Genomic DNA, 17028 nt, shown 5'->3' on the forward strand with positions numbered 1-17028 from the left:
AGGGGAGGGGGCGGGCCGGGCGCCCCGGGCGCGGGCGGGGGGCGAGCGCGGGCGGGAGAGGAGGTGGGGGCGCGTGCTCGGCTGGCCCCGCCCCGGCAGCGGCCGCACCCTCCGGCAGCGGCACCCGCACCCGCTGGGTGGGTGGGGGGTGCGCACGCGGTAAAGTCAAGGCTTGCGGGAATGCACCGGTAAGGGGGGCGCGGGCGGCAAGTGCGGCGACCCTCGAGGCGCCTCCAACTTTCCGAATTTCCCTCGGGGATGCTGCGGAATGCACGTTTTCCACCCTCAGCTCTGCGCCGGTCAGCGGGGGAGTTGCTCTGAGGTTTCTGGAATAGACCGTCACATCCAGAAGAAACGCTTGTCTCTGCGGAGACGCACCTTTGTTCTATTGAGATGTTAGGCTAAGCTTTTTCTTTTAAAAAATGCATACATATGCATTCAATGTGCAATGCACAAACACGTTCTTGTGTACAGTTTTACACCACTCGGGCATATCTAGAGTGAAAAACAGGCCGTGTCATATATCCCCTCCCCACTGCAGCAGCTCCCCAGGGGTAACCTCGGGTCAGCGTGGGCTCCTCTGTGCTTCCTTCCAGTCCCTGCCCTGCGCTCTTACAGGCAAACGCACAGACTGCAAGTGGATTCTCACGGGCTTTTCAAAAGGATGTTTCACCCTGCGGCAACGCAGGCACGCACTGGCGAGAACAGCGGTAAATCTCCGGAGGCTTCCGGAGTCCAGGGAGAGACCCTTGCAGTGCAACGGTAGAGAGCCACCCAATCGCCATGTGCGAATCTGAAACCCCAGCTGGGCCATGAAGTCAGCCTCAACACACAGCTCACGCCCAAATTAGCATTGCACGGTTAGAGAGATTTTTGCCAGTGCGTTTCAGACAGGGTTATGACCTTCCCGTTCGTACAGAAAACAAACTGCCTTGGATTTTGATATGAGAACTTGGATTTGCAAAATGAAAAGGTTCCATCCACGTTAAAACACGATCGTTATTTATGCTTGTGGTCTTGAGGGATGTGGTTTTAACTCAATATTCTGCGTTTTATTGGCCAAAGGTATTGAAATAATCTATGGTTGGGATGTAAATAAAATCCATGTGATTTAGCAGGAAGGGATTAGATATTGGGATCGCCGGTTTCTATAATTAGCTCTGGCTGGGCCCCCTTTCTCCTGCTATAAATAGAGGAGTTGTACTCGATGTGGGTGTGCGTGCGCACTTGTGTGCAAATGCGTGCTCCGGCCCTAATAGCCGTTGAAGAACTAATTTCTCCCCACGTTTCATCTTTCAGCTCAGCTCCAATATCTCTCCTTTGGGGAATGGCTCCCCCAGCACCCCACGCGTTTCCTGCCAAACGCTGATCTCACCTATTCCTTAGGGTGACCTTTCCGTAAATGTAGGTGTCTCCCACCATACTGTAGGCACCATGAGGGTAGGTCATCATCGCACCCCCAGCGTCCGGCACTTAAGAGGCATGCCACGAGATTCCCTGAATGACTACCACCCAGATAATGGATTTCTTACCGCTCTTCCAAATCGCTTGGCATCTGCAAAAGATCCGTAAGTGGAAGTATCTCGTTTTTACAAAGAAACCTTCGGAAAGTACCCAGCAGGGTTTTCCCATCTTGGAGGACAAAGAGTTGGCTGTCTGGATGAGGACAGACAATTCTTAGTTCAACCACAGACTGTGGATACAGCCCACAGATATTTACCTTGATGAGTGTAGGCTCCCATGGAGATGACAACGAATATTAATGCTGCTCATTAAGTACTTGATTAAGTTGGAACCATGCATAGGTAGTTACAAGACACACATGAGCACTCAGAGTTAAATGAGGCCATGGGGTGTGTTTAGGGTGCAAATTAACAAATGTACATGCTTTCCACCAACACTCTAGAAACATTCCTAATATAAAGCTCCAGGGGATACTTGTCTTTCTTTACTGCCGAGGGCCTGGATTCCTTGCAAATATGAACAGGAAACAGGCTAACCTGGGCTCAAGTGTTAAAAAAAAAGAAAAAAAAAAAAGTAAGGCCATTAAGAGACAGGGGTAGGGGAAGTGAGTATGGAATGCAGTACAAGAGTGATGTCTGTATCAGCTCCTCTCTTGTCCCATATGCAGAGTTGCCAAGGGAGAGGTTAAAATCTGGCCTCACATTTATTTTTGTTATTTTTTTCATGTTTATGTTTTGAGAGAGAGAGAGAGAGAGAGAGCGAGCAGGGGAGAGGCAGAGAAAAACAGTTACAGAATCCGAAGCAGGCTCCAGGTTCTGAGCTGTCCGCACAGGTATCCTGACTCGGGGCTTGAACTCATGAGCCCTGGCCTCACATTTTTGTAGGCAAACGGGAGAGCTGTGGCTTCCACCCTTTCTTGGCCTCTCTCTCTGTCTCTCTCTGTCTCTCTCTCTCTTTCTTTCTTTTTTTTAGGTTAGGGATATGTGCAGTGGCTGGATGTATCTTCAGGCTGCTTCTGGAAGCCCTTACTCCATGGGGAGAGCGTTAGCCTGCCGAGAAGGGCACAGTGATCAGTCCAGCCCTTGGGGCTCCAGCTGGTGGAACGAGGCACCACACCCACCGGTGCTACCAGGGTGTGGGCTGATCTGCTGTCTCTGGCTGTTTCAAATACAGGGTGGCGCCTGCTGGCCGAGAGCACACCCTCAGAAGGTGGATTCCTGGGGAAAGTGACGAAGGATTTCTTCCCAGCTGACCAAACAACGTGGAGTGCATTGGCGGGACCCTTCACTCGGGGCTGGCATCGGGGGCTGTCTCTTTGGATTGGGGGCCACGCCGGTATGTTTTTCTGGGTAAAGGTAGGTTCAGAAGGAAAAAGGCAGCTTCAAGGAGGAGCGGGACACAAGCTCTCACAGAAGCCTGTTAGAGGAAGAGGGAAAGACTGTCCCCCGCTTGGGCTCGGTGAGACGCCAGGAGGGACTGGGTGCTGGGGACCTGCTTGTTTTGCACCGAAGAAGCTGCACAGGCTGGACGCGTCCCAGGGGCGTGTCTGCTCTTACGATCCCAACCCTCTTGGTGTCAGGATGCTGGTGTCTGTGCTCGACCCTGCAGCAGGTGTCCCCTCAGGGAACACAGCCTCTACCCGTAAGCCGCTTGCAGTCCAGGGGCGCCTGGTGGCTCAGTTGGTTAAGCAGCGGACTCTTGACTTCCGCTCAGGTCATGATATCATGGTTCGTGAGTTTGAGCCTTGCGTCGGGCTCCACACTGACAGCGTGGAGCCTGCTTGGGATTCTCTCTCTTCCTCTCTCTCTGCCCCTCCCCAGCTTGCATGCACGCTCTCTCTCAAAAGAAATAAACTTAAAAAAAAAAAAAGGCACTTGCAGACCAGTGGGAGAAAGAAAAGAAGGCCAAGAAGGCTTCAGTAGCTGTGTGGCATGGCGGGGGGGGGGGGGGGGGAGGGTTGTTTGTGCCTGAGCCGCTCTGTCTGACCTTCTCCCTTCCCATGTAAACCAGTTACTGGTTTCTAGTAAAACCAGTGCTTTCTCAAGTAGGGGTTTAAGCCCAGTCTCCCGGCCTTCCCTTCCAACCAGACGGTGCTCAGAAGCGTTTAGGAGTTGACTGTAAGGTAGAGGGGGAACAAGAGACAGAAGAAAAGTGCAAATACAATGTCATGAGATTTAGAAGTTAGGTTGGAGGGATGGAGAAAGTCCTTATGGAAGACGTATCCTTTGAGATGGTCTCTGATGGTTAGCTCTGAGTTCGGGGTGTGAATGAATGGCAAGGAGGCTGAGGACTCCAGGCAGAGGAATCACATGAAAAAGGCATGGAGATGGCAAGAGGTGGGCAAGTTCAGTAAGGAGTGAGTGATGAAGTCTGGTTGGCATGTGGGTGCTGGAGGAGAGATGTGATTGAGAAGACAGGTTAGCGCCATATGGTGGAAAATCTTGGTTGCGGAATGAGCAACAGGGAGACGTTGAAGGTTATTGAGTGGGGGGAATGACGTAAATGAAGCTGCACTTTCGGTAGGCCAATGGAAGATGGTTTGGAGAGACAGGAGGTGGAGACCAGCTAGAAGACCCTAATAATCTTGGCATGACGTTATCGAGAGCATGAGTCAAGGGGCTAAGAACACATATGGAAGCAGTGGCTGATTGAACACCTGGCTCCTTCATCGGGAGATGGAGGGGTATCGAGGTGCTGGAGACGGTGGGTGCTCAGTGCAGAGGCTGGGGAGTCATGAGGAGAAGCTTGAAAAGAGTGGGGGTGATGGCCATCAGACCAACCATCATGGTCTCAGCATGGGGGGAGGGGAGCCTCAAAACTATACGGAGGAAATTACTTGCTTTTCCATATTTGGTATTGTGTACATCTGTTTAAGCTAAAAACCCAGTACCTGTGCCCATTACAAAAAAGACCTAATTAATCCATTGTCTCTCTTTAGCCTCTTTCCCAGACACCAGTCATTTGTTTTCTAATGGTGAGGACCATAATGAAGGCAAATGCATGATTTTTGTTTTGTTTTGATTTTGCTTGTTTTGGTTAAAAAGTGAATGGTCAGCTTCAGGAGTAGAAGGCAAACGGGGCCTTCCCTCATTGTTGTTCATGACTTTGGACAGCAGAATAAGGTGACTGGAAAGCAGACTTTTCCATGAGGCCCTGACTGTGCTTTGCTGGCTGGTTTAGCCACGAGGATACTTGGAAGGTTTGGGCAGCCACAGCTGCAGGACAACGCTGGGATGTGGTCAGTGAGCATATGTGCCCGCCCCACAACAGCACCCACAGCAGCCCGTCCTTGACAATTTAGAAACCTTGAGGCCAGCTGGCATGCCGTGTTCCTTCATGGCGACTTGGCAAAGGGGCCAGGCTTGCTGAGTTCCTCATCTCGACGCAGGATGAGCTTGGGTTTTGCTTTGCGGTCGTTTCCCGAGGGCCGAGCCTGCCAGAACATTCTGTCTGTGTTATGGATGCTTCCTTAGTCCCCATGACACTCTATGAGGTGGGTATAAGTACTGATATTTTATAGGGAACTGAGGTTCAAAGAAGTTAAATGAGTTGATGAGCACAGAGTCGAGTCAGGATTGGGATCCATACCCATCCGAGTCCCAAACCGGTACATTTCCCACTAAGCATGTGGCCCCCCTTTTTCTTACTGTCCTTTCCCCATTTGGACCCTTTGGGAAGAAACTCACTGGCTGACATAAATAAATTCTCATCGTGATCAACCAGGGTTTTTGTCTTGCGCGCTGACTAACCCACCACAATTTTGAAAAGTAAAATGATTCATTAACATTTGAAGACCAGATCCCGCGTTCCCCCAAGAGCTGGACTCTCTGGAACGAGCCCAGTTCAAAACAAAACAAAACAAAACAAACAAACAAACAAACAAAAAAAAAATAACTCTCTTTTTTCTAGCAGATTTAATATTAGAATGCATGACTTTTAAATTTTGCTTTCAATTGTTGAGCATTTATTAAGAAAGAATACAATACTTCAAATATTTGTTTATAAATAATATGTAAAAAATTTGTTTCTTGTGCATGGCGATGTAGGTCTTATTAATTTTGGTTTCCAACTCAAACTGGGTTTGAAAGGTACTCTTCGGAGAGCATGAGGCATTGACTTGAGTGCACAGACTGGAGAAATTCAGCCATGGACAGAAGTGGGGAAACTCAAGGATCTGTGCATTTTCTAGAAGTATTGATTGAGGGGCTCAATGACTGTTTAACAAGAGAGGTCGCTGGTATTTAAAATATGTAGATCACGTTGAGGTGATGCATCAGTTAAGGTAAGGCAGGACTGCTGTACAAAGAGACCTGACAGTAGGATCACTTAAAGATTAAAGCTTATATGCTTTCTGTCTCATGGAAAGGTTCACGTGGGCTTTGCAGGCTGGGGGCAGACTCAGCTCTGTGTGGCCATTCAAGGGCTTCAGCTTCCTTCCAAGTCATTGTTCCACAATCCCCCAAAGCCTTATTGTGATCTGCATAATTGAAGCTGGCTTCCCGCCAAGCCTGGCTTGCTGCCTGCAGGGAGGGGAAAGCGGGTGGAGGAAGCAAGGTTTCTGTTTGCATTGTCATTTCCCCTAATATTTCACTGGAGAAAGGAGCACGTCCACACCTAGCTGCAAGGGAGGCCGGGAAATTAATGTCGGCCGGCAGCCATTGTTCTCCTTTGGGGGAACAGAGGAGCTGAGATTTCAGGGCACAGCTAGTGGTATTTGGTAGTCAGCCAGCAACCGGGGTACATCTTGGTCATCCAGCGTGGCACAGAGGAGGATGTGCTGGCCCTGGACCCTGAAGACCTGGGTTTGAATCCTTGCCGGCAGAGGGGCAGGCTGCCTCACCTCTCTGAGCTTTGCTTGTGTCCAGTGCCGGGGACACAAGCAGTGTCCTTGAAGGGCTGTCGGGAGGATTGGAACCCAGCAGGTGTTCGATGGCCTCAGTCAGGGTTGCTAGAAGTGAAGACCAGCCTGAGGTAGGTTGAGGAAAGGGAGATTTTGTTTATGGGGCAAGGAACCCCACAGAAGCCAAAGGCAGGAGGTAACGATGATCCTTGGCAGGACAGGACTGGGTGTAGAGCTGGGAGCATCCGAGGGGGAACAGGAGGAAAGAGGGGGAAGTCCTTGGAGTCATCCACCCACTGGCAAATACAGTTGGTACTCGCTCCAAAATAAATCCTGACTGCGTCCATTTCTCTCCACATCCACCTCCTGCCTTAAGCCTGGCTTGGATGATTGCAGCGGCTCCAGTGACTGGTGTCTCTGCCTCCATTCTTTGTGCTCTTAAATCCATTCTTTCACACGGTGGCCAGAGTGACGTTTAGTGACATTAATGAGATCATACCTCCCGCTTGAGCCCTACAGTGTCTTCCCATAGCACATAGAATAAAATCCCAGCTCCTCACCCTGGTTTATCAAACCCCACATGATCCAGCCCCTAGCCCCTCTCTGGCCTCACCTACCACTCTGCCTCTCTTTCACTTTGCTTTAGCCACAGGTCCCGGCTATATCTAAACATGTCATCTAAAGCTCCATCTTGCCTTAAGACCTTTGCACGAGCTATTTTCTATGTCTGGAACACTCTCATTGCTTCCTCCTTCTCGTTATTCAGATCTCAGTGTAAAATTCAGAAAGATCTCTATTATGTCACCTACTTTATTATTATTATTATTATTTATCTTGGAGAGAGTGTGCATGAGCAGGGGAGAGGGGCAGAGGGAGAGAGAGAGAGAGAGAGAGAGAGAGAGAGAGAGAGAGAGAATCTTAAGCAGGTTCTGAGCTGTGAGCCAGGAGCCCGACTCAGGGCTCAATGTCACAACCACGGGATCATGACCTGAACCGAAATCAAGAGTCAGATGCTCAAACCAACTGAGCCACCCAGGCCCCCTATGTCACCTACTCTAATCTCCTGTATAGCAGTTCTCATACTATAATTGTCTCACCGACTTAGTTATTTTTTGTTATCCAACCCACAGACAGCCCCCCCCCCCACCTCGCCCTGGTAAACGCAATCTTTAGAAGACCAAGGAACTATCTATCTTGATCTTTGATGCATTCTTCTTGCTTAGTAATATTTATTGATTGAAATAATGGGTTAACCAAAAAAAAAAAAAATGTAAGCTTACTATTTTTGAAACTCTTTTACAACTTAACAACTTAGCTATTTTCCATTTCAACAAATACACAGCTACCATATCATGTAAGCTTCCCCTGTTCCATTACTTAGGTATACCATAGCTGATTTAAACAACTCCCTGTTGTTGGATATTTAGAGAACACCCTTACATAAAGACATCTTGTGTGTTCTTTATTTTTTCCTAGAATACATTTGTGCACGTGAAACCATGGAGTCAAAGCATAGGCATGTTTCTGAGGTTTGCTCTGTAGAGAAAAACTGACTTCCAGAAAGACTGTAAGTGTTTCTATTCCTGCTGTGGGGTCAATTTCCTCAGACCCCAGGAAACAAGATCTATTGTAACATTATTTTGCAGGCAGGATGTACTAAACATGGTAACTCACTGTATCGATTTACATTTTTTAAAAAGTTACCACTGGTAGGGCCCCTGGGTGGCTCCGTTGGTTGGGTGACCGTCTCTTGATTTTGGCTCAGGTCATGTTATGAGTTGGAGCCCCGCGTCTGGCTCCATGCTGTCAGCTCAGAGTCTGCTTGGGACCCTCTCTCTTTCTCGGCCCCTCCCCTGTTTGATTTCTCTCCCCGCCCAACCCCCTCAAAAAAAAAAAAAAAGTTACCAGTGGTGCTAAATATTTTAGATCAGTTTGTTGGCCATTTGCATTTATGTCTTTAGTCTTTTTCTAACGGCCTGTTCATCTCCTTGTTCCCCTTTTAAAAAGAGCTTTGTCTTCATGTCTTATTTCCCGGTCGTCAGGTTCCTCCTTCATCCTCAGAAGCACACATTCAGGTGGGCGAATATTTGCAGGGAGAAGGGAAATTGATTCTTGCCGCTCACGCCAAGCTCCCAAGGGGCCCTGTCCTTCCTCCCGTTAGAATATAAATTGGACAGTGCCTATGCTCGGAAGGTGCATTTGTGAAAAAAAGTCAGCTGTGACTAAGAGGCCAGGATTATACAACCCTGGTCACCGGTGCGTCCCCCTTTCAAGGGCCTCCAATCCCTTACAAATTGCTTTGGAGTGACGATGGGGCTCCCCGCCTGGCACAAAGCTGGGGCGTCAGCGTCTTTATCAGAACGAAGGCGTCCATTTCTCCATTCTGCAGGTCTGCTATTGCTCTCCACTGAGCCCCCAAAGTTTTGCAGACTTGGGGTCTAGAGATGCCTTCCGGGGTCTTTTGAGGGGGGCATTTGAAGTGACTTGGGCCTTATGGTAGGAGGAAAGCAGGGGCACTTCCTTCCTTCCATGCTGATGCTGGAGCAGATCACACCACAGTGCTAGCCCCCCCCCCCCCCCCCCGCCCGGGACAGGCCTCTATCTCCACCGGGACGGAATCAGAAGCTTCAGACTTAAGCCGACCTTGGAAACCCACACTGGTGGGCGGTGAGTGGTGGGTAAGGAATGGGCATCACCTTTTGGTCACTAGTCTTTCATGTTTCTGCTCTTTCTCCAGGGAGGGGATGACTTTCGGGGGGAGTTGATTCATTCTTATGTACATTTCCTGGAGAAGTTCACAGCAGAACTTCGGGCCCTCAAACCCACTCATCATCTTTGCTAGACGGAGATGTAGCCTAGGTCCCCACGCATTGCCAAGGGAGGGGGCTGGTACCCCAAATTAGGACTTCTCCGACAGTGGTTGGCTTTTTCAGAAAGCTCCAGGTTCATTGTTAACTCACAGGCTCTTCTTTACTCTGAGAGTTTCTCTTTCTGCACGTGTGGGCATGCAAAGCATTCCTCCTCCTCCTCCTCCTCCTCCCCTCCTCCTGCCCCTCCTCCTCCTCCCCCTCCTCCTCTGCCTTCTTCTTCTTCTTCTTCTTCTTCTTCTTCTTCTTCTTCTTCTTTTGTTTATTCAACAAGCATTTATTGTGCACATTAACGTGGCAGACACGATTCCAGGCACTAGAACACAAGCTGGAAATAAGACAAGGTCCCCAGGAGATATGCTAGACAAAAAAGCAAATACTCTCAGATAGTTTTAATTGCCAGGAAAGTGTTAAAAGACAAAATTCAAGTAAATCTGAAGATCTAATTGGTAAAGCATTCCTTCTGAAAAAGTGCTAGTAGAAAGTGGTTGTTTTAAAAATATCTTTCTTGGCACAATCAAAAGTTAGCAAATGTGTATATATTTCTTCATGTTTAAAAAAAAAATTTGTGAACTCCCCAAATCATTGGATCTACTGATTTCAGTAATGGGCTCTCCATGTCATTGTGGCTGTGACATTCTGTTTTGATGGGAAGCCTGGGGGGCCTTTCTGCAGCTAGCCCCCAAATAATGACACCAACTCACGTCAGACTCTAGGAAGGTCTCTTCCTTACCCACAGTGGGGCATAGGGCTCCCCTGGCGTCACTCCAAGGAGGGGGCAGTGCTGCTAAACTCAGGTGGGCCTCCCTAGACCCACAGCTGTGGGAGGTGGTACAGGGTGAGGCGGTGGCAGTGGGAGGTCCTTTGATCACAGGCCTCAGAAGATTCTGGAAGGAAAATCAAGGATGCAAAATGAGGGCAGTATCTCCTCAATTACCATTTCTCTCTCTTTCCTTTCCTACCTCCCAGCTTCCTCAGATGGCTTCATTTTAGGAATCTCGGGGCCTCCAGGGAAATTATTTAAAGGGCCGTTTTCTGCAGCGGAAGTTAACTTGCCTGTTTTTAAACAGCCAGGGTCTGGACATTGGGATTTTAATTTTAGAAAACTCCAAAAATAAGGCAAAAGGATAAATCTAAGGAAAACAAAGCTTCACGATTTTTCCTGTGGTTGGAAAAAGCACGACTGGGCTCTCGGAGCTCAGAGCTGGGAAACATACACGGTCAATTAAATGATGCAGAGTGATGGCGGGCAGGGGGCCCGGGTCCCTGTGTCCTCATCTTTGCTGATTCTCAGTGCAGGAGACTTGGGGGGTATTATTATGAGGTAAGAGGCCAGGCTCATATTCCTGGGAGAACAGTTCCCTCTGGTCTGCAGGAAGGTCCTGGATTTGACCTACGGTTTCTGTGCCACAAAGGAAAGGTGAGTGCAATTCAGTCATAGAACAGGCCAAGCCTGCTCTTCCTTCCCTCTCTCCCTCCCTCCCAAGAATAACCTCAATTTCCTTGGAATTATATTCAGGGAGCCATCTTGTAAGATACCAGAGGCAAGGCTGGAATCCACATTCATACCCCACTGTGTGCTGTGTTAGATGTTGAAAGGCGTAGCTGGGTGCTTCCCAGCGGCACGGCGTCCTTGGGAGGCCCCGTGGTTTGCATTTCTGCCCATCTTGGGGCTTCGCTTGGTTTCATATTCCAGAGCTGGGGATGGAGGTAGGGTTGGGGCGCGGGTGTTGTACATTTGGAGAGCAGAAGGGCTTAGAAAATGTAATTTTGTAATCTTCGTAAAGGGAGCAAAGGAGATCTCATAGGAGTGCTGACCACACTGGGGTGCACGGTCAGCGCTGTTTGCCCCAGAGGGCCGGGGCCCGGTGATGGATGCCCCGTGGAGGGGGTCCAGGCACAGCTTGGGGGGGGGGGTAGAGGGGATCAGCCCTTGGGCTGGTGGGAAGGAGATTCTCGAATTCAGCGGGAAGAACTGCAGCCACCTGTTACCTGCAGAGGAATTGGTTGGAGGTGGGGGGACCCGGGGGCAGGCGGAAGGCAGGGAATCTCCCAGGAAGACAGCAGGTGGAAGAGTGCCTTCAGTGAAAGAATATCCGGGGGACCCGAGAGCTGGCACTTAAGCACGACAGACACCCCTCGTCCCTGGGAAGACGAGCTAGCCAGAAGTCAGGGCCACTTCTAGATGGTGAACCATTCTGCACGCTTTTACAGGCGTTTGGCTGCTTTTATTATCTGAATGAAAGGTAGTCATTATGGCAAAATCTGAAAATCAACACCTTTAAACGGGTTTGGGAAATAATAAGCAAATCTACGCATAACTGCAAAATAACAGGTAGGTGTGTGAGTGTGTCCCGTGCTTTGAAAATGTTTGGTGTGCGTGTGGATGGGCGGGTCCTTTGCAGCTGTCTTCAGACTCCGTTTTTGAAAAAAATTGATAACGTTTGAACGTGTACGTGTTTTAAAATTTATTTTGGCGTGGCAAAATATACATACCATGAAATTTACCACTATAACTGTTTTTCAGTGGACAGTTCTGGGGCATTAAGTACATTCACGTTGTTGTGCACTGTCCCCACTGTCCATCCAGACCTTATGCATCTTCCCCAACTCACTCTGTACCCATTAAATACTAAGCTCCCCTTCTCCCTTCCCCCATCCATTTGAAAAAAACACCGAACCCTCCTGAGCATCGCGTCGCCCACAGCTCCCCCTCAAGCCCCTGGGGCCTCTGTCGATGTTATCCCCTTGTTGGGATAACCTGCAGATTCTGTTTCAGGGTCCTTCCAAGGACTGGGAGGGGACAAATGTGTTCCCATGGCCATACGTTTTTGCAAATTTGCAAAAATCAAATATTATAGCTGCAATCAGGAGTCACCTCGGGTATTTCCTTCCCTTGTCACCCGCTGCCCCTGCCTAAAGGTGTTGTATCTGTTACAGGTTTTCTTTTCAGGTTGGCCGAGCTTGCATTTTTCTTTCGAGAGTGTGAGTGTGATGAGGATGTCTGTCCAAGGCGACGCTGTTTGAGTCTTGCAGTGTGGAATGTGTTAAGGCCTCTAGAATATATTTTTGAACACTTGGAAGAGGAGACTGAACATAAACGAGGGGCATAAAGCTTACTCGAAACGTTGATAAACTTTAAATACGCTTTTTTTTTTAGAATTTGGAAAGGTGGTTTGGAACATTTCAATAAAAAGTGAGAGATCACAGACTTCCTAGTTTGGGTGAAAGTGAACCTATTGTATCATCTTTAAATTTATATCAGGCTCTGGGCTGATGGCTCGGAGCCTGGAGCCTGTTTCCGATTCTGGGTCTCCCTCTCTCTCTCTGCCCCTCCCCCGTTCATGCTCTGTCTCTCTCTGTCCCAAAAATAAATAAAAACGTTGAAAAAAAATTTAAATTTATTTATTAAAGAACCAAGAGCAGCATAACTTCCAGAGAAATGGGATCCCCATGTTATGCGCCCAAAACTAACCTAACGTCTGTGTCAACTCTGCTCAAATAAACAAAGAAAAATAATGCAAAACCAAACAAATTCAGGTAAACTTAATGGATTATATACAAAATGTGGTAAAAAAAAAAAAACAAAAACAACCCACAATGAAAGCAATAGAAATCATCCTGACGGTAAAAAATTGTAAAACTTAGGGCGTGTGGGTGGCTCATCAGTTAAACTTCCACCTGGTGATTTCGGCTCAGGTCATGATCTCACCGTTCAGTGACACGGAGCCCTGAGTTGGGCTCTGCGCTGCCAGTGCGAAGCCTGCTGGGATTCTCTCTCTCCCTCTCTCTCTGCCCCTCCCCTGCTCGTGCATGTGTATTGGCTCTCTAATAAATAAATATTAAAAAAATAAAATAAAAAATTGTAAAGCTTTTTAAAAGATATGTCAAGGCAGAAATACATTAAGAGAGATTCTGTTTCTTTCCTTTCCTTTCCTCTCCTCTTCTTTCTTTCTTTCTTTCTTTCTTTCTTTCTTTCTTTCACTGGGTACAGTATACTTTATTGATGGTACATGACAAGGTAGGACTCCCCAAGTCCCTCCCCTTCTTCAGGGGGTCTGGGATGGAAAATGGAGGTCGGCAGGTTCTCAGTGTGTTGGGGGATGAATTGGGTCTAGAATTTCCTCCTCTTCCTCTTGCAGGGGCTCATGGTCCGGGAGGTTCTTACTCTGGAGACCATTCTATTTCTTTTTTATTTATTTTTATTTATTTTTATTTTTTTTAAATTTTTTTTTCAATGTTTATTTATTTTTGGGACAGAGAGAGACACAGCATGAACGGGGGAGGGGCAGAGAGAGAGGGAGACACAGAATCGGAAACAAGCTCCAGGCCCTGAGCCATCAGCCCAGAGCCTGACGCGGGGCTCGAACTCGCGGACCGCGAGATCGTGACCTGGCTGAAGTCGGACGCTTAACCGACTGTGCCACCCAGGCGCCCCAGACCATTCTATTTCTAATGGAAGTCATGACTAAGCCCTCAGATTTTTGGGATAATCCAGCTAATTAAGAAGAGTCAGTCATTTGAGTACATTGGGCAAGATTTAAGTTTCTTGCTGATTTGCCCCCAAATACATCAACAACACAATTTAAACGTATTTTTAGAAAAGCAATTAAACTTATTTTTAAAAAAATGTTTCTTTATTTTTGAAAGAGAGAGAGCATGAGGGAGGGAGGGGCAGAGAGAGAGGGGAACAGATCCAAAGTGGGCTTTGCCTTGACAACAGAGAGCCCAATGTGGGGCTTGAACTCATGATCCGTGAGATCATGACCTGAGCCGAAGTCGGATGCTTAACCTACTGAGCCACCCAGGCAACCCCATAATTTGAACTTATGCCTGCTGTAAAGAGGGAATCCACAACAAGCTGGCTAATGAGTTTCACCAATTCATAAAATTTGAGGACCACAAGATGAGTCACTGCATAAGAAAACTTGGAACACCCTGAAATCTCACAGCTCATATAGAAACCTTCGGTGTTTTTTCTCAGTTTTGACAACAATCCTGAGATTTACATGACCAAGCCAGAAATTAGTGGGAGGTGCAAAGAATTTGATCTAAACTGTTAAGAATAAAAATAAAATTTCTACCGACCATGTCAGAGGAAGGACTCCATTATCCATTTTCACTGTAAAAATTATTGCATTGTCATAGGGGAGGCAATCAAAGAGTGGGTGGGACAAAAAGTAGTGTAGAAGTGGATTAGGCAGATCCTGAATAAAAAGATTGTGTTTCTCTCTCTCTCTTTTAAGATAGTGTAATGTTTGCAGTAGTCGATCAACTTTTAAAAATTTGTGGTGTGGTGTTTTCTTGTTCTAGTAATATGATTCATTCTTCAAAGTAAATATTCATTTGGGCACCTAATTTTGTGTTCATAATTTTGTATTAAAAAAATTTTTTTTTCAACGTTTATTTATTTTTGGGACAGAGAGAGACAGAGCATGAACGGGGGAGGGGCAGAGAGAGAGGGAGACACAGAATCGGAAACAGGCTCCAGGCTCTGAGCCGTCAGCCCAGAGCCCGACGCGGGGCTCGAACTCACGGACCGCGAGATCGTGACCTGGCTGAAGTCGGACGCTTAACCGACTGCGCCACCCAGGCGGCCCCATAATTTTGTATTTTAAAGGACACCCCCACATTACATTAGCTTCAGGCCCTGTAAACCTGGATCTACCCATGCCCCACTTTTTCGCTCACCTGTCTTAGCTGCATAACTAACTGTCAGGCACGTTCTAAGACTCCTGTCTCATATTGCCCCTCCGGATACATTAAAAAACAAACCCCAAAAGGCCTTTGCATATGCTTTTATTTTCCTTACTATAGACAGTATCATCTGATGGACAAGAGCACATACTCAGGCCCCTGCAGCCTGGGTTTGAATTCCAACTGGCCTGGGAGCTTTGTGACCTCAGGCAAATCCTTTCTGCTCTATGCCTCAACGTTTTCTTCTGTGAAACCAGGGATAACAGTTACATATCTTAAAGTACCATTGTGAAGACAGTGATTTAAAAAACCCTGGCATGTGATCCCTGGTACTTACCAAGGTATCTGGCAGAAAGCCTGGCACATTCTAGGTGCTTAATAAGGGTTGGATTAAGTTGAGCATGTGGTCTGGTTCCAGAGTGGCCGAGGTCCATGGCTTAATAGGGTCTGACCTTCAGGAAATTTCTCTCTCTAGTCCTGGATTTCATTGACAGGAAACAGTGGTCTCCAAATTGAGATCTTCCTACTTCTAAAATCCTGTCACTTAGTAGACGTAAAATAATACGTGACTTTATTACTTGCTGGAGTGAATATTCCGTGAAGCTCAATTTTAGTTCTCTTGACAATTTCTGGATTTTTGCTCTTGACTCTGATTCTTCAAATATGTTCTGTAAGCAAGCAGGCTGTAAATAGAAACAGCATTCCAACTCCAGACTCTGTGATTACAAGTTCATAGTAATATTATTAACAGTTGTCAATCTTCAACATCCTTATATTCCTCCCCTTGAGGGGTATCTATAGTAAATTGCATTTTTTATAAATCTCTTAAGATTTGGAAGTTTAGATTTGTGTGTTTGTGATAGTTACTTTTTTGTGTCTCCTTGGCTAGGCTATGCTGTCCAGTTTGGTCAAACACTAGCCTAGATATTGTTGGGAAGTTCTTTTTCAGATATGATTAACATTCCCAGTTGACTTTATTTTTATTTTTATTTTTTTAAGTTTATTTATTTATTTTTGAGAGAGAGACAGAGAGTGAGAGGGGAGGGACGGACAGAGAGAGAGAGAGAGAGAATCCCAAGCAGGCTCCGCACTGTCAGCATGGAACCCGATGTGGGGCTTGAACTCACAAACCATGAGATCGCGACCTGAGCCGAAACAGAGTCGGACGCTTAACTGACTGAGCCACCCAGGCATCCCTCCTCGGTCAGTTGACTTTAAATAACACAGATTATCTTCTGTGATGTAGATGGGCCTTATCTAACTAGCTGAAGGCCTTCAGAGGAAAGACGGGTTTGGGAATAAGAAGGGGTTCTGCCCTAACACCGAAAGGCCTAGAAACCTCGCCTGAGTTTCCAGCCTCCTGGCCTGCCCAGCAATTTTTTTTTGCTGGTGCCCACAATCCTAGGAGCCAGTTTCTTAAAATTAATATCTGCTTCTATATATAGGGTTCTGTGTCTCTGGACAACCTGACTCATACAGCACTCAAACAGGTCAGCTCAAGACATATGAGGAGTATTCTTTCATTCATTCGTTCATTCATTCATTCATTCATTCATCTACCGAGATAAACATGTATATGGCATTCCGGAGGGCACTGGACACGATCTGTAAAACACCACAAGAAGCACATAGTAGTTCATACTAGGGTCCCTGAAAACACCCAGTAGAATCTCATTTAAGCAACAAGGGGATAAGTGTTACAGGAGCTTGTGGACACACTGCAGGTTTAGTCAGACAAAGCCTTTCTAGGAACTCCAGAGTCTAAATACCTCATGGCTGGAAGATGAGACATTTAGCAGAATGTTACAAAAACGAGATCCTGACGTTTGCTATAACATGGGTGGACCTCGAGGCCATTGTGCTAAGTGAAATAAGCCAGTCACAGAGGGACAAACACTGTACGATTCCACTTGTATGGGGTCCTCGGGGTCGTCAAATACATAGAGACAGAAAGGAAGGTGGCCGCCAGGGGCTGGGGGAGGGAGAATGGGCACAGTTCGGGATGGCGGAAAAGTTCTGGAGACAGGTGGTGGTGAAGGTAGTACAACAGGGAGAATGCACTTAATGCCGCTGAACTGTACTCCTGGAAATGGTTAAAATGGTAAAAGTGGTAAGTTTTATGTTACATGTATTTTATTACTCTCTTCTCCCCCCCCCCCC

At 47.3% G+C, this 17028-nt stretch overlaps 1 long non-coding RNA gene across 1 annotated transcript in view; it reads left to right on the top strand.

Moving 5' to 3' along the window:
* LOC121042449 (uncharacterized) overlaps positions 1 to 17028 on the top strand; it is a 127348-nt gene that overhangs the window by 2469 nt on the left and 107851 nt on the right. Inside the window, exon 2 of the long non-coding RNA XR_005796207.1 lies at positions 2638 to 2799. This is a non-coding gene — a long non-coding RNA (uncharacterized LOC121042449). The remainder of the gene's footprint in view (positions 1 to 2637; positions 2800 to 17028) is intronic.

This window comes from Herpailurus yagouaroundi, unplaced genomic scaffold, assembly GCF_014898765.1.
Source record: "Herpailurus yagouaroundi ecotype Mexico unplaced genomic scaffold, PumYag 185, whole genome shotgun sequence".
Classification (NCBI taxonomy): Eukaryota; Metazoa; Chordata; class Mammalia; order Carnivora; family Felidae; genus Herpailurus; species Herpailurus yagouaroundi.